Source organism: Gobius niger (assembly GCF_951799975.1).
Source record: "Gobius niger genome assembly, chromosome: 1".
NCBI classification, from domain to species: Eukaryota; Metazoa; Chordata; class Actinopteri; order Gobiiformes; family Gobiidae; genus Gobius; species Gobius niger.
In genome coordinates this window covers 44,369,331-44,391,572 of record NC_136852.1, presented here as the reverse complement: position 1 = coordinate 44,391,572, position 22,242 = coordinate 44,369,331, and the positions used below count along the sequence as shown (strand labels likewise).

Here is a 22,242-nt window from a genome sequence, read left to right as displayed (position 1 = left end):
AGGTTGAATAACGTCCTCGTAGCCAAACACGCTTTTTTTTCTCTGTGACGTTATCGTTAGGTAAGAAAAAAGCCGTGTCCAGAGTAGGTTAGAAAGAGCTTCTTCACAGCGTTCAGTGCAAACATGACATCTTTGTTTTGTCCGGAGGGGTATTGCTGACCTGTGCCTTGGGACAGAAACAATGAAAAAGCTGTTTTTTAAAGGCCGTAAGGCATTACATTACAGACGTTGGGCTCTTCCTGTTTGACACTTTTTGAAACTATTTGCATGATATAGATGATTCAACTAGCTACTACTCGCAGCACTGTAAATGCTGGACACACATAAACTATCCCAGAGTGTGTTTTGTACATTTCATAATGAAAATAAGGTGGCGTTGGCATCTCTGGGCCAGGTTTTTACGTGGCTTACTTGGTCAGCCGTTGTTATATTTGGGATGCGATATTTCTTGGACGATACGACTTACTTACAATGGATTACTTTACCTCTTCGCTTCTGTCCTCTTCCGTCCAAAGGCTTCACCAACAGTTACATGTTCTTTTTATTCGCCATGTCAAACTTCATGCAAAAAAAATCAGCTCAAAATGCGCACTAAAATCAAGTGATGGGAGCGGTAATGAGGGTAATGTTTGTTTACATTTCCACCTCTAATTGTCCGATGTTATGTCTCTATATAGGAGACTTGCAGACACTCGGAGAAAGTTGAACTTCCTCTCAGAAAGGCCCCTCTTTGTTCAGACCTTCTTGCTGTGAGTCGAGAGCGCCAACCGCTTCGGGGAAGACATTTCTACAATGCCCCTCCTTTTTGTCGGCGGTACAATCTCACGTGACTAAACGATGATGCAGTGTGCAATGGATGGTAATGAAGATTGAATTATCCGCATTTTAATGTTTGCAGCAGGCCCATACATCACATGCTAATCCCTTCTGCATATTGCATGATGGCATATCATTTACACGGCTCCTGCAGTGTTCGGGTAACGACGTTCATGTGCATAATAAACGCAGCATAGATCAGTACATAACGCCGTCGTAAATATCCTTTGTTCACATAAAGGCCGGGAAGACGTCTCCGCCACTACGTCTTGTCAAGGATATACACAATGAGAATTACTGTGGAGGCTATAGGGGCCATAGAAGAAGAGCAAACAAATGTCAAACATCCATATTCCACTCAGAGAGAGACACCACTGGACCTTCTTCATGTCACCAATCCTGATCCACAAAATATTCAGTGAACCTTTTGTCCAGACAGCCAATCAGATCCTCCGGCTCAGTGCCGGTGACATATTTTGCGGGCTTCCTCTTGACTTTTTTTGTTCGATAACCCCGAGGATCTTTTAAGACATTCAAAATACTGGGTCACACCTTAGCAACGATGGTGCGCTGAACGTGCCAGAACGTTTTTTTTTGCTTTTGCCGTCAGGACAAAGTCATGACAGTGTGAAAACCTGACAGAAAATGACACTGAATCTACATTATTGCACAGATCTGGCCTTTTAAAGTCATGTGGTCCTAAACGTTTGTTGTTTTCAAGAAAGGCTTTAATCTTTTTTTTTTTCCCACTCCCATTTCTTCTTCACTGAAATAACTTTTTTGTGAACCAACTTTCCAAAAAATACTTACAATTGGCAGCACCAAGTTAATTGGACTTATCTTTTAACGTTCAACAGACTGGCATTTGAAAGTCAAATTTAATCAAAATAGTAATTTAATCAAATTGGCTTTTTGACTTAAACTTAAAAAGAAACAGAATCAACTTAATTGCTCTTCAGACCATTATCAGTCTGTTCAACATTCAGAGTGAATTTGCTGTAACCAATTCATTTTTTGTTTTGTTTTTTAAGTTGGTTCAACAAACACCTTTTTTCAGTGTTGCTGCAAAGTGAACTTCTACTTGGAACCTCATTAAGATCCAAAAATGCTCAAAGTGAATTTTAGCTATTTTTCAACTGGTCTTAAAGCAGTACGAAGTAACTCTTGCCCCTAGAGGCCATAAGCACAACTGCAGGTGTCGTAGCAGGTTGTCTGTGAGAGTAAATATTACGCTGACAGAAAAGACAAAGGGAGAGAGGGATATTGTACATCCAATTACACAATGGAAGTATTTTTTTTTTCACTCAAACTTGGCTGTAAATACTGTTTAAAGTGACGTTAGCCCGCAGCTAGCTTTGCCCGTTAGCCTGTTTGCTTCTTCTTCGTGATTCTATTAGTGTGTATTGGTTGCTCCGGTCCGGTGGCAGTCAAGTTGCAATTGTGGTTATCTGACCAGAGACACCAGGGGGAGATGAAAGGCCCCCCAATCATCCCATAAACACTTGTATTACCCCCACAGGGACTACGAAAAGGATTTATTAAGGTAAACACGTTACTTAGTACTGCTTTAAACTTTTGATCAGGGCTGTAATTGCCTGATTTTGGGCCACTGTTTTGAACCATTTCAGTTCATATTTTATAGATTTCGTTACTCCCTTAAGTGTTTATGTAATGCTTCTTGATTTGTGTCTGATCTGTGCTCAATAATAAATGTGTCTATGAGCACAGTCCGATCAAATTTGTATGGAAATTAAACAAAGATTAAACAAAGCTGTCCCTGTGCCTCGTCTCAAGTACATTTGTGAGATTGTCTGCTTTGAGTCTGATGTGTTTTTTTTGTAGACTTATGCAAGACAAAGAGGCCATTGTTCATGCTATAATGTTGAAATGTGTCAATGATTTTTATTGTTGAGATTAGTCAACAAAAATATATTCAGATATAGTACTTGTCTGGATTTCAGTTTCTACCTACATGGATAGGAAGCTTTGCCACTTTAATATTCCCATAGATTCCAGAAATGTCCAGGTTACAACATTTCTCGTCACAGTGTAAAGTGATCTCGTGATATATTTTTTTCTGTAATTTAGATATATACACAAAATCTCGTCTCATGGGATTTGTATCTCAGCCCACCCCCAGTAATTATACTCTCAACTCATTTCCCCCAGTCCAGTACCGTTACCGGACTGGGGCGTGGTTGCATATTCTCTGTTCTTATCAACACTGATTCACATCTTCCTCAAGAGCTTCACAAACAAGGATATGTGTCCTCTGCATGTGACTCACGACTCAGTGCTTGTGGGGAAACAGATCAGGTGAAACTCGGGAAAAAGTGCATTCATTTCTGTTATTCAACTTAAACTGTGAAACTAATACATGATAGACTAATACTAATTCTAATTTTCCGAGTTCCACCTGTATCAGGAGCAGTGAGCAGCCGTACTTTTGGGACAAATTGAACCATGATAATGCTGACCAACAGTGCCCCTTTTCCTTGGAATTCAAACTGGAAACCGAGAAACTGAGTTCAAATGCAATAGGATTTAAAGCAGTACTAAGTAACTCTTCCCCCTAGAGGCCATAAGTGCAACTGCAGGTGTAGTAGCAAGTTACGATTTTTTAACTTATTAATTGTCTTGGAGAGTAAATACTACGCTGACAGGAAAGGTGAAGGGAGAGAGGGTTACTGTGCATCCAGTTATACAATGGAAATATTTTTTTTCACTCAAACTTGGCTGTAAATACTGTTTAAAGTGACGTTAGCCCGCAGTTAGCTTTGCCCGTTAGCATGTTAGCTTCTTCTTCGTGATTACATTAGTGTGTATTGCTTTCTCCGCACCGGTGGCAGTCAAGTTGCAAACATGGTTTTCTGGCCAGAGACACCAGGGGGAGATGAAAGACCCTCCAATCATCCCATTAACACTTGTATTACCCCCACAGGGACTACGAAAAGGATTTATTAAGGTAAACAAGTTACTTAGTACTGCTTTAATAGCTTTACATTATTTATAGTATAACTTTGTAGGACACGTTTCAGTGTAACTATATTGAGGTATAGATTTTAAATTATCCTGGACTGGGTTTGTTGAGTTGATCACATTTTCAGCTCCATCTTCAAAAACTTCTTCTCACTCTTTTAGTCAAACGTAAGAATGTCTTCAGTTGGGATGCCTGGATTCGATACTGGAAAAAGTACAACATCGGCTACAAATATCCAATACTGAACCGATACCCGTTTTGGCTCTCACCATTTTAAAAACACAACTTTCACCAACTAAATCTAAGTGAATTTAGTTGGTTTAGTTGGTGTTTTTTAAGGGCAGAACCAGGAGAATTCAATTGCTGAGTTAGTTTTAACCTACGTACCTTTGATCGCTGCGCAAAATGCTGTGGCTAGCAACAGCATGCTAAAGCTAGCAGCAACTAATCAAGGCTGAAGCAGAAACTCATTAGATCACCTTAAGTAGTCCTCATCCAGATCCATTCTGATTACCTCACTGCGAAAATAGCATTATCAGTGTCTGGCTGGTCATTAGGAGCATGTTTTGTAATTGGCAAAACACTATACAGTGTGCCTTTAAATGGAACAAAAGTCTGAAGTTGGAGATGACCCTGAGTGACGCCTGAAAAAGCTCGAACAATACCGCTGATCGAAAAATAGTTCCATGCGATATTATTCCAGCCAGTCGTTTCCATTTCGACAGCTGCTGCCGCATCCTAAATCGCCAAAACCAACTTATTTTGTTGATTCCTGCTACAACCTGCCAACACCGAGATTTAGTCAAACCAACGTTGAAAAAGATATGACTGATTCGCTTACAAAATCCAATTACTGTACTGTACACTTTTGGAAGGGTGCGGAGGAGTATGTGCCAAAATATTGCTATTATACTGAAACTGGCAGCGTTAAACACGGTTTTAATCAACACGCCACTGCCAAGCTTGCATCTCATCCTTCAACTGTCGAGCGCGGCGCCGGGTTTTTAAGAATATATCTGTTAGCGATTGATTGGACGCTTCGCTGGAGGGACTTGTTAATATTTCACTTGACCTCTCTCCGCGGCCGGCTTGATCACGTTTGACAGATGACGAGACGGCGCAGCGAAAGGAAAAGCTGTAGCCGGCCCCAGAGTTTCATTAAATATGCAACACAGGAGCCTGCCGGAGGTGAGCTGTAATATAATGATCGTCAATGGCAGCGATTCGTAATGGCCGCTCTCCAGCTCTTTGTCAGGGAGGCCTCACAGTGGAGCTCCGGGGGGAAAGAGTGGAAGATTTAATAATGCAATATGCGGGGGTGTTATGAATAAAGAAGTCGGTGCTTAAGTATTTGGATCAGTGCTCGTTTTGGATGAGTAAAGCATGGATTTTCAAGCCGGTGTCATGTTTAAGTTTTGCAGCTACATCTTACTTGAAAACTAATCCCTTTGAAAGGAAGGTCATTTTGCACTAGTAGTTAGGTTTGCAGAGTGGGCCCAAAGTGGGGCCCATAGATACAGACGGCATCGCGTCTGTATCTATGGGAAAATGGAATATTTTGGGAAACACAATTTTCCATTCTTATTAGCCATTTTCTGGTGGAATATGAACTTATTGACCACACATAACAAAGTCAAGTGTAAATCGGGCCCATATGGATATTTTCTCACAGCAGACTGTTCAGTAGAAGTGAAAAAATGGCAGTCGTAGCGAGTGCTAGCTAGCTGTTAGCATTAGTACGATGCGAACATGAAGCATCATGTTAGCATTCTCCGTGATTGATGTATTTATGGGCTGTTGAATCACTTTTCTCCTCCCCATGTCTTATGTCTTAAAGGAGCTAGATGCAAGTTCGGTATTTTATACTCACTACTGCCACCTCAGGTTATATGTGTAACTGCACCTTCTATATTAAGCTCGTGCAATTAACACCTTTTTGAGTGACAGTGCAGGATTTTAGAGGCAGTTGTGGTGAGCAGGTCTGGGCTCATTCTACACATTAGGACATGGCTGGAGCATGTAGGGGAGGAATTTTTTAAACATTTTTAAACTCCGCATTGTCCCTTTAAACAATATCATAATTCAGCATTTGTTTAAGTAGTTTTTGAATAATTAGAGAAAGTTTAGATATTCCCCCTTAACTGTTTACAAACATGACCATAAACGGGCGATTCCAGAGATGCCGTCTGTATCTATACGTCTGTTAAGTGCCAATGTCACAGCTCTACTTCGGGTCCCGAGATGTGTGAGAAACTACAACAACAAAAAAAACTCTTATACCACAATCAATATTTCTGAATTCAACAGAGAGTTACTGAGCAGACTTATTCATCAGGCCCATTAGCCAAAAATGTTGTACCTACTGCTATAAAAGTAATATTACCAAAATTGCCACATCCGGGTTTAGCGGAGAGAAACGCTAACGTCCGAATCGGCGCAGCAGCTACGCTAACCTTGGAAGTAGCGACTTTAGTAAATTTGGCATTTTTGGCTAATGAGTCTGATAAATAGGTATGTCTATTCATAAGCTTGCAGCTTCTTACATGTGAACTGCTCGTTGCAACACCTGCAGGAGGACCAAAAGTAAGCAGTGCATGATCGTACCTTTTCAGTGGCTGGTCCTCGTTTCTGGACCTGACTGACACTGACACTGTTTAAAGCTAGGCCAAAAACTCCTTTTTAGATCTACTTTTAGTTGATAATTGCACATATGTAATTTATATGTACTATGTACTATATTTTCTCTTTTGCGTTGTTTTTAGCATACTGTACTTATGGAAAGGACTTTGGCTGAGCAGGTGGGCCAAAGGTGATATTTTTTTTGTTTGTTTTTTTTGTTTACAATTTTCATATATATATATATATATATATATATGTTTTTTTTGTATACTTTACTGTCCCCGTAGGGAAATTTGTCCTCTGCATTTAACCCATCCTTCGATGCCACTGGGGCAACCCGCAAGGAGCAGTGGTCGACAGCCCAGGGACCCATCTCCATGATGTGGAGCCAGGCTGATGGTCAGAAACACCTGGCTGGAGGATTCACTGAAGGATGCACATGTTTTTAATGGTAGGGGAGACCGGAGTTCCCCGAGGAAACCTATGCAGACACGGGGAGAACATGCAAACTCCACCCGTCCTGGTGGGAATCGAATCCAGGACCTTCTAGCTGTGAAGCGGAGGCGCTAACTGTTGCGCTACCGTGCCGCAGCTTTGAACAAGCTAATCATAAGTTAAATCACTTGTGACTTGAGTATTCAAAAACAATATCCAAAATCCTCTATTAAATATCTTTTTAACTAATATATAAATAATAATATATAAAATAATACCATAAACTCAACCCTGGGTCTATCCATTATTTAGATTCCGTTGCAATAGAAAATTGCAGAAAACTTGCAAAACATTTTTTCTCATTTTTATATAAGTCATCAACAACATCTATGTTAAAAGTTAAAAGCCGAAAGATTAAGCACAAGTCTTTTCATAGACATAGTTTGTTCATAGTTTTTTTTAGTTTTTTTCAAAAGGAGGAGTTTTCAAAGTCACATTTCTTTTCCTGCCGTATTGTGTCATTTCTGTAACTTGTTTTTCGTGAGCGCGTGTGGAAGTAGTTACGGTAGTTTTGCGGCTTTGATGAAACATGAAACACTTTTTCATTGTGAGAAACAGATCGATGCATTTGAAGAGGACATCAAACCACTGGCCACAATGTTGTTGTGGGAAAAAGCCGCGGCGCTTCATCAAAGAGCCAACGCTGTTTAGTTCTTAGCGCAATTTCAGCAAGTTCCATCCACACAGCCCAACATCTACCGAGGCGCGGTGTTGGACAATTTAACTTCACTGGGCGCGTGTGATTGAGTCTGTTTGAAGGGTTTTTATCACGGCAAACTGGACTGAAGTAGTTTCACCAGAACACTAAAATGGGATTTGGAAATTGCACGGTCGCTCGGACTGGACCTGCTTCCATATTATTAGGAAGAAAACGCTGTGCAACCTGGGCGTTTTCTGTTGTTACTGGATTAGGAAACGTTGAAGCGCAGTGAAAATAAAGTAGGACGACAGATGTGTTTTGTAATTATGATATTACAGTTTTGGTTTCAATGCTATCCTGTTGCCATGTCATTACTATAGCGCTGCACGGCATATGGACAAATGATCTTTATCGCAACATTAGGATCATCATCGTCATAGAAGAAGCAACAAGATATTGCAATAGGGCTGAAACAACTAATCGATTAATCGACAACTAATCGATTATTGAAATAGTTGTCAACTATTTTACTAATCGATTAATCGTTTCCTAGCAAACACAGACTTAAAAAGAGCAACTTTTTTTAAATTTTTGATGGAAACCTACTTTGTTTTTCTAGGTTAGGGTTTTTAGGGTCTTTAGTGTTTTGTACATTGAAAATTTCATAAATATCTGTCTGTCTCTCATCCAATCATAAAGCAGAATCAGCAGAAAGAGCCTCCGAAAAAACACTCACTTTAAGTTTACTCCATCAACACGTCCTCAAATGATGCCACTTTCGCTTTATGTGATTAAAAAAAATGAAAAAATAACATTTTCATATACCATTCACAGCCAAGCGATGAATCGATTAATCGTAAAAATAATCGGTAGAGTAATCGACTACCAAAATAATCGTTAGTTGCGGCCCTATATTGCAATATCACTGACGAGATTTATCGTCAGGGGGAAAACTCCAAAAATGAGCTTCTAAAAACGGACCTACTGGCATTTTTTTCTGATTTTCATCAACATAGCTACTTTTACACGGTAGCTCCAGCTTTGGCCTAGTGAAATTTAAGACTTTTTAAATACCTTTGTGATGCCATTACGGTAAAATTTAATGCCACTATCGCGGGTTAAAAATGCAATTTGTTCTCGTTCTATTAAATAAAAAATAAAATAAAAAAAAATCTAAATGATGGGCTAACAAGGATGAAGTTGGCTGCTGGTCAAAATAATAAAGTTAGTATAACCAGAAGGATATCGATGGACAGTTTGAATTTTCTACATTTTTAGACTAAGTTGGTTGGATGACGTGATTTATCAAGAGTGGGCAGTATTTCAGTCAGTTTCAGACTAAACCCTGGTAAATCAGTGTTGTAGACGAGAGCTAGGGCTTCAAATCTAACCCCATCCTGGACAGAATTAGGTCTAAACCAGGACTAAACCAGGACTAAACCAGGACTAAACCAGGACTAAACGGGCAATAAACGATAACGGTTCTGTGCTCAGTCACCGGGAGCAGCAGCAGTGCATACAGGATACGGCTACTTTTTAAGTATTGATATTGGGCAAAAAGTATCGATACTAATTTGCATATGTAAAAAAAAAAAGCCGGGGCAGCAATTATCAACACAAAAGGATGATTTATTTCTTTGTTCTGAGCCATAACAGTCCACAACAGCAAAGGATTGAACTGAGCCGGGCATATCATTCTGGTCTAGGTTCTGTTTGTCATTTAAGTATTCCTTTTTCAAATGTAGTTTATGTATTTTATTTCACATTAGCATTGTTTAATTAACCAGTTAAAGTAAAATGATTTGAATTGACCCATTAATTATTTAAAATAACCAGTTTTAGAAATGGATGTTGATGGAACGACATTCACCCATATGAAATGACCAGTATCGGTATCGACAAAAATGACTCCAAAAGTGGGCGATTCAAATTCAAATTCACTTTATTTATCCGCTAGGAACTTCATTTGCAGGAGAAGTGCCAGTACGGGCCCGATAAAAGCAGTACATCCACAGACATTCAACAACATACAGCAATAATAAATACATTTAAAAAAAAAAAAAACAATATAGTGGGCCTTTGATAGACCAAGGTCCACAATGTCATTTATTCAGCAGGCGGATGGAGGTCGGGAGGAAAGTGGAGGTCGCCCTCTTTGTCCCCAGAGGGAGGGACCTGAACCTGCGCCCTGACGGCAACAGGGCGTAGTGAGAGTGCAGAGTGTGTGAGAAGTCTGTGGAGATCTGGGTTCCTTTCCTCAGAACTCTCGAGTCATAGATGCTGCTGAGTGAGTCCTGCTCCTGACCGATGATTTTATTGCTGATTTTGATTATTTTATTGAGCATGTTGCGGTGGGTGAGAGTGAGTGAACCAAACCAGACGGTGATGTTGAATGTAAGGATGGATTCAATTAAACATTTATAGAAAGAGGCGAGAACGGACGGGTGGACTTGGAGTTTGCGGAGTTTACGGAAGAAAAAAGAGGCGCGATGGCCACAGCTGACGCGTCGGGACTCCGGTTTCCAGCACAGCTCTCTCCTCTCACACTCGCACACCGACGAGCCGGGTCCATGGCAGGTGAACACCGCGCAACAGAGATAAAGCGTTCACGCCGCCCCGGTTAAATGAACTGCCTTCACTTGAATCGCAAAACACATTATTTTAAGATACAAACCTAAAACATTCCTCGCGCTGCATTCCTCCCATCTCTCATTAGCGTTAGCATCCCGCGCTGCTAGTCAGACTCATTAGAGAGTATTTTTGGCTCCATTTCCAACACGGTCTTGATTTACAGACTCTTATCAAGGAGTTTTCCTTCGCTAAGCTTTAGTTCCAGGTGCTGATGTGATGCTGACACGCGGTGAGCGTTACCGCAACATCACTGTTACTAGATGCTAACTGTACCGTACTGTCGTAATGACTTTAAGTAGCACGAGTACATCGATTCTCAAATTAACATTATTTTAAGGCAAGCTTTTGACAAAACTATTATGCGACTAATTTTAACACAAGGATTAAAGAAAATGTAAGACCCATGCACTGAAAATGTATTGCTCTTTTGTATAATTTAATGCTTTAAGGGCCTTAAATTTGGCATGATCAAATGCGGCTACACTGTTTTACTATTTCAAGGTTACTGATTAAAAAAAAATCAATGTTGCCAAGCCCAATTGTTGTGTTATCAACCACATCTAAAAACATGAACACAAAAATGGAAATGCAAGTGTAACATATGCCTTTTATTAAACTGACTATTTACCATATGTGGGCAATGACATCATCTTTGATGGCCAATTTGACACAAGAATTGGGCTTTGCAACATTGATTTTTAAAATCAGCACCCTTGAATTAGTAAACGCAACCATGTGTCCAAAAATTAGAAATGTCTGTAGGCGTCACATTTTTCAATTTTCCCCCTGACAACAGGAGCAGAAAGGAGTTTAGTGATGTTTTCTCCTATCTGAGTTCACTCTGATTTCCTCGCAGTCAGAAGTTATTTCACTTTTTTTTAAATTGCAAAGTCAATTGACAATGTATCTGAATCAAAAAGGCAATACCAATGACTGACTGTGAAAATCTAAGCAGCACAAACAAATAAACAAATAAATAAACATTTGTGCTACAATAAGAAAAGGGCATCAGCTCATATATCCTCGCAGTCAGAAGTAGCTTGTAGCAGAGAGCTAACGTGAAGCTAACTTTATAGCTAAGTAAGGCACATTTTGTATGTGATTAATAAGATATTGCTAAAATATGACTTTCGTGCATTGACAGTGATGTTGCAGAGAGAAATAATTGTCAAAGATGAATAAAACATAATTGAAATGACAAAATTAGAGCAGAACAATGCCACGTTCGTGTTCCAGTGCATGTATTGGAGTTTAAGTGATAAAACCCTACCTGGAGCGATGTGTGTGGCCCCAAGGTGGCGATGCTGTGAGTGAGCGCCGCTGCTCCCCTCTTCTGTAAATGACTGTAGAGACATGCAGAGGAACCTGTTCAACCGAGAGCGAAGAGCAGCTCCACCTCAGACACTTTTAGACTTTACCATAATTACACTCTGTCAAACAGCACTGAACGGTCACGTCTGTTATTGATGCCGGAACAACTTTGTAATGTGTTCAAAAGCTCCAAAATGGATTCTGCTGAATATCCTCCTTTAGGGCAGCGTTACTACGGCAACACACACAGCACCTGTTTAGTGAATGATAAATCATCTGAAGAGGAAAGAATTGGACATTTCTGATAAATGATGAATGACCAATGTTTGGTAATATAAGAAAATAAATATTGAAAAATCTTTGTATTGTTGCTGGCAAGATTGGTGAAAATGTGAGAAAGAAGCCGTCACAGTTTCCCAAATCAATCTGTGGAGAAACGTTGTATTGCTAATTGTGATTTCAACATCTTCAACTCTTTTCCTCCAACCGCTCTGCATCGCAGGTCTCACTTTGCCCGATTCTCAATAAGAAAGCATTGAAATGTCTTTTATTGGTGAAATATTGTCTTAAACAAACCCAGTTGACCCTTACAAACTTAATGCCGTGTGGAAAAGCCAAAAGCATGCGTTACGACTGTTCCTCCAGCGTGGGGGGAAATATGGATCAGAATGCCTTTTGGTGATTGGGCCCCTGATTGTGTGGGTTTGCAGGCCGTGGAAACACCTTGAGGTATAAAGCAGTGTTAAATAAGATTTATCGGCGCGGACTACAGGGCCTGGTTTAAAAGGCCATTTGCCCTGAATCCCTTCGTGGCCCTCACAGGACCCCGTGCCGCTCTGTAAATAAATCACCCCAATCGCACGAGCCGGAGCGGAGATTACCTTTAACTCCAGGAGCGCGGGGCCACTGCGCATGTGGTGACTGTGAAAAGAGCACTGTGTTTTTGTTTGATTTGTCTATGTAACCTTTCAGTGGTGGGATTCATGTGGTAAAATGCAGGGACGAATGTGTAGAGTGTGTTGGTGGCGTTGGCAACCATGCGTGTAGAAAAGATATATAATGTATTGCTATATAGACAAAAAAAATATGCAATTTTAGAACATCCAGTCATTGGCAAACAAGTTTTGACGACAATTCTGGTGGTTTCTGTGAATTGGGGCGCACCATAACTGCTAATCTTCGTTTCTGAGTGGCTAAAGATGGTTTACTTCAACATCTCTTGTTTGAAGAGAAGGCCAAACGTAGAACAGGAACAATCCCTCACACACTGTCCACTTGCAACACCAGTGTTCCTTTATTTAATGCACCGTTTCGACCAGTAGCCTTCGTTTCGTTAAAACGTTGCATTAAATAAAGGAACACTGGTGTTGCAAGTAGACAGTGTACGAGAGATTTTTCCTGTACATTTGTGAGTGGCTAAAAACGGCATGAGTTTGATGATCCAGTCAAAGTGCAGACAAGGATCCCCAGTCCCAAGGATGCGAAAAGAATGCGGGATCCAAGAAACAGTAGGACAATGTGGTCAAAAAGATCCGCACTGATTGTATGCTCCCAATTTTTGTTTATTTCTCGCAACCGCTAAAGTGACGTTTCGGCCGTCAGATCAGCCAGATTTTTCCAACGCCTCACCTCCATGTTCCACTCAGCCCCGACCTCCGTTGCTATTTTAACTGTTAAGAAACATTCCACATCGTCCTCTGAGCTGAGGGAAAAGGCATGTGGAATCTCGTTGTCACGGTATGTTGGCGTTGGGAAGAATAAAGCCCATGTTGTCTGTGTTGGCTCTCAGGCGTAGAGGAGTTGTCCATCTTCAATGAAGGATCTTGAGTCATCTTCTGGACTCTGTAGTTGAAGTCTCGAATGTTTCGCCTCTCATCCAAAAGGTTCAGCTCAGCCCGCAGCCCAGATAAGGACCACAAGGAGGAGTTGAGCGTCTTGTTCTCTGCAAAACCCGTCTAGAACCATACATTGCACAGTTACAATATGTGTCGGTGTCTTTATTACGACTATACTAACTTAAATAAAGGCGTTTTACAAGAATTACATCACCACAGACAAATCCCAAAGCCTGTCTCCTCCCTCAATCTGGCAGAGGGGAAATGAGAAGTCTCTTTCTTTGTCCAGGGGGCCGCTGTGGAAAATTAATTTCTGCCCTTTCAATTGGAACATGCCGCCGGACGGAGCAGGTGACTCTGAAACAGTGATCAAAGGCAATTCAGCTCCTCCACACAATGGCTTCCAACAGACTTCTACTGCTTTTCTGTGTTACAGTACATACTTGGCCACATTTGTCTGGAAGGGATGGGACTTTGAAAACCCGAAACATTGAAAAACTGTGGCCTGATTTTAAAGACAAGTTTTTGCTTCAGTGCTTCGGCGTCTGAGGGATAGGACTAAGCTTTGTTTGTTTATTTGCCATGTTTTTGCTAATCTGCTGGATATGGAAGCCTTTAAAATGACATTGAAACCGAGTAGTGCCCCGGTGCCTAGCGCTCTATGGGACACAATGAAGCAGTGATTCTCAAGTGATATGGCTTCGGGACCCGCCATTATCCTAGGATGGCAAGCCATGAGTCACAACGCAAAAAAGACAAAAAAGCGACAAAAACATTTGACGAAAATGGAAAAGCAACAATAACACAACAAAAAAGCAACAAAAAGGGACAAAACGATCAGTTTTAGATCAGTTTTTTGGGGCCTAGCTTTCAAATGAAGAGTTGCAATGGCCTATAGGCTGTAAGCTTTTTGATTTTGGTAAAGCCGAACTGGAGAAAATGTGCTCCGTTAAAAAGAGACTAGATGCAAGTTGGTCAATTCATACTCACTACTGCCACCTCAGGTCTTATGTGTAACTGCAGTCTCTATATTAAAGGAATAGGCCACCGTTTTTCCATACTGAGATATGTTCTTGCCTGAGCTTAGATGAGTTGATACGTACCTGTCTGATCTTTGTGCGTTCCCGTGGAAGAACGTGGTAGCTTCCAACTTCACTCCCGTTCGGAGCTATAGGAATACATTGGGAGAAGCCAAATGCTAACAACATCTTTGGTCGTTTTACGTGACTGAGGGCACGCACAAAGACCAGACAGGTACGCATCAACTCGCCTAAGCTCAGGTAAGAACATATCCCAGTATGTAAAAACGGTGGCCTGTTTCTTTAAGGTATTGGGCAAGAGGTTAAAACACAATTTATGAAACTGGCATGCCCTTTATAAAGCTGGCACATCTATATGACGGCCTGCAACGACACACTTTGTAAATTATTATTAATGTGTGCTTACATGTGTAATTACTTCCTTGTTCCCTGTTCCTGCACATGAAATTGTTACCCAGCTTTCTTTTTTCCCCATCAGCTCGTTTTTCTCTCAAAAAAACGGCCTTGATATAGTGAATATCCGACGCCACTCTTTCATTATTCCATTGTACCGTGTGCGCCCGCTATCATTGCAAGATAAACTTTTGTTCGCCACAAATTTGACTGACATTTAAAGGGACAATTTCTAAGATCCATTCCAGGATTGACACAATAAAAACGGCAGCTTCCCGGTTGCAGCAATGAGAGTGACTGACATGGATCTCTACACACCGTGAGGTACAATTAACTTCTATCAGCCTCTAAAATGACAGCTGAATTTTCCGATATTTTTTTCGGAGAAGAAAAGTCAAAAGTGCAGAGTGCCACAACGGATTGGCTGTGTACCGCTGGGGTAATGGGCGCAAATTGGACCATTAACAGCTAGCCATCTCCTCCTGTAGCTATTAGCCTATCATTTCGAATCATTTGAAACCTCAGGCGCTAACATGTCTCATTTTCTTTGCTTTCTGTCAGAAAAAGATTGATTAAAAGAAGAGAAAGGGGGAAAAAAAGTAGAACGTTGCAAAGTGAATTGTGTAAGTCTCGGTTAAAATATGCTCCCGACACTTGTAACAAATGAGGCAGAAGATGTTTAATAGCAGTGTTTTAGAATCCTTTTCTGTGATATTGGTGGAGATGTATCTTTAGAATGGCTCATCGGTGTCAGCCCGGCTCCCTTCGTGCTCAGCAAGTGCCAAATTGATGAACAACCGCTTGCTTTTTCCTTGTGTTAAGTTCTCTAAAGTCATGCGTATTACCTGAGTCGTTCTCAAACTGCTTTACTGGTGGTACGAGGAGGCCTGGCCAGCTGTCCAGCTTTTTGTAGCTGTTCAAAAGCAGGACCGTCAGCAACTTAGCCAACAGTTTCATATCGATCCAATGAAAAAAACACGAATTCGCCGTGAAAGTGATTTAACAAGAATGTACCTGCGTAGATGTTGATGCTTCATCTTCTCTGAGAGGATTTTCTTCTTGTTGCCGTCTATCGAAAGGATTTTTGTCCCATTCCAAACAAACGATTGATTGAAACATTTCTGTGGAATTTTCCTATGTTTGAAATCCGAACCGAGTTGCAAAAAGACCTTATCCTTAAAGGAACAGGCCACAGTTCTTCCATACTGTGATATGTTCTTACCTGAGTTTAGACGAGTTGATGCGTACCTGTTTGGTCTTTGTGCGTGCCCGTGGAAGAGCTTTGTCACTTCTAACATCACCCTAGTTTGGAGCTGTAGGAATATGCTGGGAGAGGCCAAATGCTAACAACATCTTTGGGCGTGACTGACAGGTACGTCAGTCACGCCCAGGTAAGATATGTTCTTACCTGTTCTAAGCTCAGTTAAGAACATATCTCAGTATGTTAAATCGGTGGCCTGTTCCTTTAAGTTTTTGTGGCAAAAACGACACAGATAGTTCACATTTGTCTGCTCTCTTCTGGCCGATGCATCGTAAAACCACAAACTTCCTCGTTTACAAAATACGCCGCATTGCGTTTGCATCATATCCGGCTTTTCTCTGATTGTAATTCAAAGAAGTGGCCTCTGATCCCAGACTACAGGGTTTGTAAAGAAGAGGAAAAGCGTGTATCCTGGCTGGACAGACGAAGCAGAGGACCACACAAAGTGGTACTCGGGGCTCCTCTGCATTTTCATAGACTTTGTTCCCTGAGTTTCATGCATAAAAGTTAGTTTGGTCCTCGCCTCAAACAAATTTAGCAAGTTTCAAACTGTTTTTTTTTTTTTTTAGAATCAAATGGTACTCAGAGAGCGAAAGATTGTCTCAGATGGCACTTGGTGAAAAACGTTTAGGAACTGCTGTACTAAAAGCCCATGCTTTTTATGTCGCACCGTCCCGATACAGTGCAGCTTTCCTATCCTTTCATCTACTTGACAGCAGTGGTTTTGTTGTATAGCGTAATAGTGCCAAAAACTTTAGAAAAACATGCAGCTGAAGCCTGATAGGAAATGGGGGGTTGGTTCCGGAAGTTCCTTGCTGTAATGTTCCATTAAAACCTTTATGTCCATGTTTAGGTCATTATTGAACGCAGGCTTGTCATTCTTACCACGAGTTTGTCTTAGCACACATTACAACATCCTAATTTTTTCTTTCTTTTTGCTATTTTCTTTTATTATTTTTGCCCAAATTAAATATAGGAACTGGCTCCAAAAACCCAGTCAAATTTCCTAGCATGAACGAGCGTCAGTTAGCCCGCGCTAAGCCACTCTCAATTAGTTCATTTCTATTCTACAGTCCATATTTAACGCACAAGCCAGAAGGTCAGTCGTTCGATCTGACTCCTACTTCAGCATTTTTATGTCCAGGGGCAAGACACGTAAGCAACCCTGCCTCTAGCAGTGGCTGCATTCATTTATGTTTGATCCTGAGTATGACCGGACGAATGGTATCTTGTAGGGCTGTAAGGGTACACATAAAGTATTGAACCGTTTAGGTTCAGCACGTTCGGTTTCGGTACAATTGTATTTAGCAGCGCACGTTAAAGCACAGCGGAACCAACTTTTTATGCATTCCACATTGACACTATTGAGTGACAGACTTCTCCTTGGGCATATTTTGGTGTATTATTCATCAGAGCATTTTGAGTGATGGCAGTGATTATACTTATTGATTTTTGAACTATCCAAAGTATTTAACCGCTTCAAAATGCGAGCGCGTAGGTGGATGTTTGGACTTACCGGAGCTACTCTGAAAGACAAAGAAGTTAATTGAATAAATAATCTAATATTATAGCTATCATTATAGCTATCCAGAAATTGTAATTAATTTTCAAAGAGACATAAATGGGTCTCTGATTAAACTCAGTGTTAAAAAAAAAGTCAGATTCAAGTCTACTTTAACCTTTATTCGCCCGGTTTTGTCCTGAGTCGTTTTTGATCTTGGCCCGGCGTTACCCAGATTGCCTTGGCTCCATTTCCCTATAACTGTTCCCCTTTGTTGCATTCTATATTGCTGGCAACTCTCCCAGCCGAGGTCTAAACACCAAAGTTTATCTGTAAATAAAATAATCAAATTATAAGCTGTTCGTTGCACCTCGCTCAATTTGAATTGTTTTAATTATCTCATTAAGAGCTTGTGCTTCAAAAACAACAACGCTCCAACAGAGGAACAGTTTCCTTATTGTGTATATTTCTCTCTTGGTTATTTGCAAAAGCCTTTCCGGAGTATTTCAAGCTTCGCTTACGTGAGAGTGCAACAAAAGCTGGATTGATTCCACAGTATTTCCTGGATTAGCGCTGGAGACGCCTCATGTTTAAACATAAGAGCCAAATGCGATGCTGATGAGCCCGCGGCACGCTGCTGCACCCATCGCTATCCATTAGGACTGCTAACAAGGCTAACAAGCATTTTCAGTGAACCATCATGCAAATACAGGAACTTTTGTATCTGGGCGCATTGGCACAGCAAGGAGCGATTTGGGGAAAGCTTCAATTTGCACCCACAGTCGCTGGTGCGCATCTCTTATTTGGGAGCAACAACTTCCTCCATTCGTCAGGGCTCCGGGGGATCGATATTCCTGTTGTTTTGTTTGGTGTTAAAACGCTATTTATAGGTTGAAGCAAATTGCGTTAGAAAGACTGGCAAAGGATGTTTTAAAAGTGTTTGGAAATGATCGTGATGGGTTCCGCTTTGTTTATATTTTGATGTTTCAAAGGCAGTCCCAAACACTGGAAACAGTTCTGACCGAAAAACAAAAGCACCACTAATCGGACGTAACATTTGGATACACTATGTCATCCAAACTCTGGGGGTTGAAACTGAATCGTCTAATCTGCGCCAACATCCTGTTTAAAACAATATTTTTCACATTTCTGACAGTGAATTTGACGTATTTTTGATTGAAAACAAGACATATTGGTGAAAATAGGCCAAATATCAAAATCCAGTATCCAAACTAACACAATTAAACCAGATTGTGAATTTTTTGCGCCTTAAATTACGATAAATGCTCATTAAATTTTACAGAAGAGGGTCCCGAGTCGTTGGTTGAGTGATTTTGGGGGTCGCGGCCTGATGAGTTTAGGAAACACTGTCTTTGGCCCTGCCACATAAAGTCAAGCTCAAGGACTAAACGCAAAAAATCAATTCAGTGTATCATCCACACGAAACCTGGGCGGCACGGTAGCGCAGCGGTTAGCGCCTCCGCTTCACAGCTAGAAGGTCCCGGGTTCGACTCCCACCAAGGACGGGGCCTTTCTGTGTGGAGTTTGCATGTTCTCCCCGTGTCTGCGTAGGTTTCCTCCGGGTACTCCGGTTTCCCCTACCACTAAAAACATGTGCAATAGGTGAATCCTCCAGCCAGGTGATTCTGACCATCAGCCTGGCTCCACATCATGGAGATGGGTCCCCGGGCGCGGCACTGCCGTCGACCACTGCTCCTTACGGGTTGCCCCAGCGGCATCAAAGGATGGGTTAAATGCAGAGGACAAATTTCCCTACGGGGACAATAAAGTTAACAAACAAACAAACAAACCAGCGTTTTAGGGGTCTGTAAGCGAATATTTTCCAAGCCAGGACCCAGAGTGGAAAGATCTCAAAATGCTGTTTACATGGCTCGATCGTTACAGCGTCTCTGCAACAGTGGCGCTGATGGTAGAGCAGGTCGTCTCGTCATCGGAAGGTCGGGGATTCGAATCCCACATTGGTGTATGAATGAGAGAATGAATGGGTGAGTGGAGCCTTGCTGTAAAGCGCTTTGAGAGCCTAATGTAGGTGGAAAAGCGCTATATAAGTTGAGACCATTTACCATTTTACTGAAACAATGACAACACAGCGCCAAAGTTATGTCTGTTATCCATCATCTACTGACCTTAGAATTGAGTTTAATTCCACTCCTGTGTCCTCCACCACGGCCCGCGAGCGAAAGGTGACAAGTCGAAAAACACGGCAGAGTTGGCCTCCATTCAGTCTGTGTTTGGACTGACAGTCGAAATCCGCTCACTGGTAGGTTCTTCTGCTTTAGTCCCGTTACTTCTGAAGAATAAACTCGCCTTCTCGTCTCTTCTGTACAATCGTAAATCCATGAATCCGCTTAATTTTCACTGTTGAGGGGCGCTCACAAACAACATAACAGGGCGGAGGCAAACAAGACAATTTGCATAAACGGTGACCGGACACGCTGCGCTGCCGGAATGAAATCAAAAGCAAGAAATCAGGAAAGCTGCGATAATTCATGTTCCAATCCTTCGAATCCTCCCAAGCTTCTTCACCGTGCTTCTTCTACTCCACACTCTCACTGCTGACGCCGCTCTGTCTCCGAGCCTGTGCGGAGCGTTGACATGGTCGAGGTTTCTCTGATTAAACCGTCCGCGGTGCGCTTTCTGACGGGCGTAGGTCTGCCTTGCGCTGTGGGGGGGGGGGGGGCTTTACTACGATCAACCGGGATCTCTACCTCTCACTTCATCACCTCCGCGTGCCGTGGACAGGCTGAAGACGGTGCGGCGGAATCGGTGCTGACAGCTTCTGTGACGGGCTGCAGATGGGCTTCAAAACATCTCAGCACTTTCCCTCGGCCGGGGTATGAGTGAAATGTACTGTGCATGTGTGATCGTCATACTGCACGCGTCTGACAGCACGAAAGTCCCCGGAAAGATTCATACACTGCACGGGGCCTTTCCTGTGTGGAGTTCTTGCATGTTCTTACCATGCCTGCAGATGGGTTTTCGTAAGTCTCCGGAATTATTTTATGTCTGATAAGAAAAAAAGCCTACATTTAGCTCATGTCCCGGTACAAACTGTGGGGCGATCGTTCCTTTGCTGTTGCTGCGCCTAAACTATGGCACAGTCAACCCCTTAGTCTGCGTGTTCTCATGAATCTAATAAAGACTCATCTCTTCAAACTGTCTTTTAAAGGAACAGGCCACCGTTTTTCCACACTGAGATGTGTTCTTACCTGGGCTTAGACGAGTTGACGCGTACCTGTTTAGTCTTTGTGCGTGCTGTCAGTCACGCAAAACGACCAAAGATGTTGTCAGCATTTGGCCTCTCCCCACATATTCCTATAGTTCCAAACGGGGGTGAAGTTGGAAGCTACCACGCTCTTCCACGGGCACGCACAAAGACCGGTACGTCTCAACTCATCTAAGCTCAGGTAAGAACATATCTCAGTGTGAAAAAACGGTGGCCTGTTCCTTTAACATAAAGATCAAACTGAATTATGGCTAGGATGCAACAATTCTGTGTTTGAAATGGTTTGATCTTTCTGTGCAGCACTTTCGTCGTCCTGGTGTTGTTGTAAAGTGCTATATAAATACACTTTCATTGATTGATTTCCATTTAGCTTGAGACAGTGCATGGATTAACCTGCTAGCAATGAATAGCTGGCCCTCAATTACCTTAGCGTGGGGAAGATCACAAAACCAAAGCACTGTGACATTATAATAAATGACCTTTCTAACGGAAGACCATGTTTGCGTCCAGTTTGTCCGAATGTCTTAAAGAGCACATGAGATTCACACCTCTGCAGGTCATTGCTAATTAACCTAACCTAGCCTTTCAAGCAAGCGTTATGAAGATGCTTGTTCATGTGACAAGAATACCACATGAAAACCATATTATGAGTTACACAAGGTCACACATGATGAAAGAGTGTGATGCAAAGCCTTCTCCAGCACATCCCAAAGATTCTCAACGGGGGTTCTATGGACTCTGTGTTGGTCAATCGGTGTGTGGAAATTATGTCTCATGATCCCAGAACCACTCATTCACAATGTGAGCCTGATAAATCCTGGCATTGTCATCTTGAAGTCATCGCAAAGGACAATTCATACATAAAGTCATTCAAAGTGCTCCACAGTTGAAATTACAAGAAGGCGGAAAAATTAAATCCATAAAACATCAACACAAAACTGAATTAATTACAGTAAAAGCAAAGAGTGCAGATGAAACACTTTCAGTTGTGCACGGCCTGGATTTGAACATGTCACAGTTGAGCCGTTAATGACTTGGTGATATCAGATCGACCTTCTTATACTGTCGATCTTATGTGCAGAACTTTGGAAACGCTTGTTTATAAAATGTTGGTAGCAATAAAATGTGCAATATAAATAAAGTGGATTGGATCTTCCTAAAGTGTGTTCCAGCTGTGCAAAACTGAAACACAGCCTCACCGTGTTTAGTCCCGGGTCCCTCTGAGAACCACCAGGAAACCCCTTAAGGGAGGGGTTTCCTGGTCAGAGGTGGTTCGTATTGGTCTAGCATGTCAACCCCCGGATCAGAACAGTTTGAAACTTTTTTGATGTTGTTGGCTTCGTGTGACGTTCCCTCGAAGTAGACAATCTCCCTCATTCTCCTTGAGTTTCACTTCTGCTAACAACTATATTTAGAATATGTCCTGCTCGCCTCGGCTGAGTTTGAATTGATAAGACAACTTCCTTCCTTCCA

The 22,242-nt window shown here is 41.7% G+C and overlaps 1 protein-coding gene and 1 long non-coding RNA gene across 3 annotated transcripts in view; both read left to right on the top strand.

Moving 5' to 3' along the window:
• The window catches only part of unc5db (unc-5 netrin receptor Db), a 591,396-nt gene that overhangs the window by 205,049 nt on the left and 364,105 nt on the right, over positions 1-22,242 (top strand). The gene's annotated exons all lie outside the window — the stretch shown is intronic.
• LOC306972595 overlaps positions 1-22,242 on the top strand; it is a 117,388-nt gene that overhangs the window by 76,118 nt on the left and 19,028 nt on the right. The window lies entirely within an intron of this gene.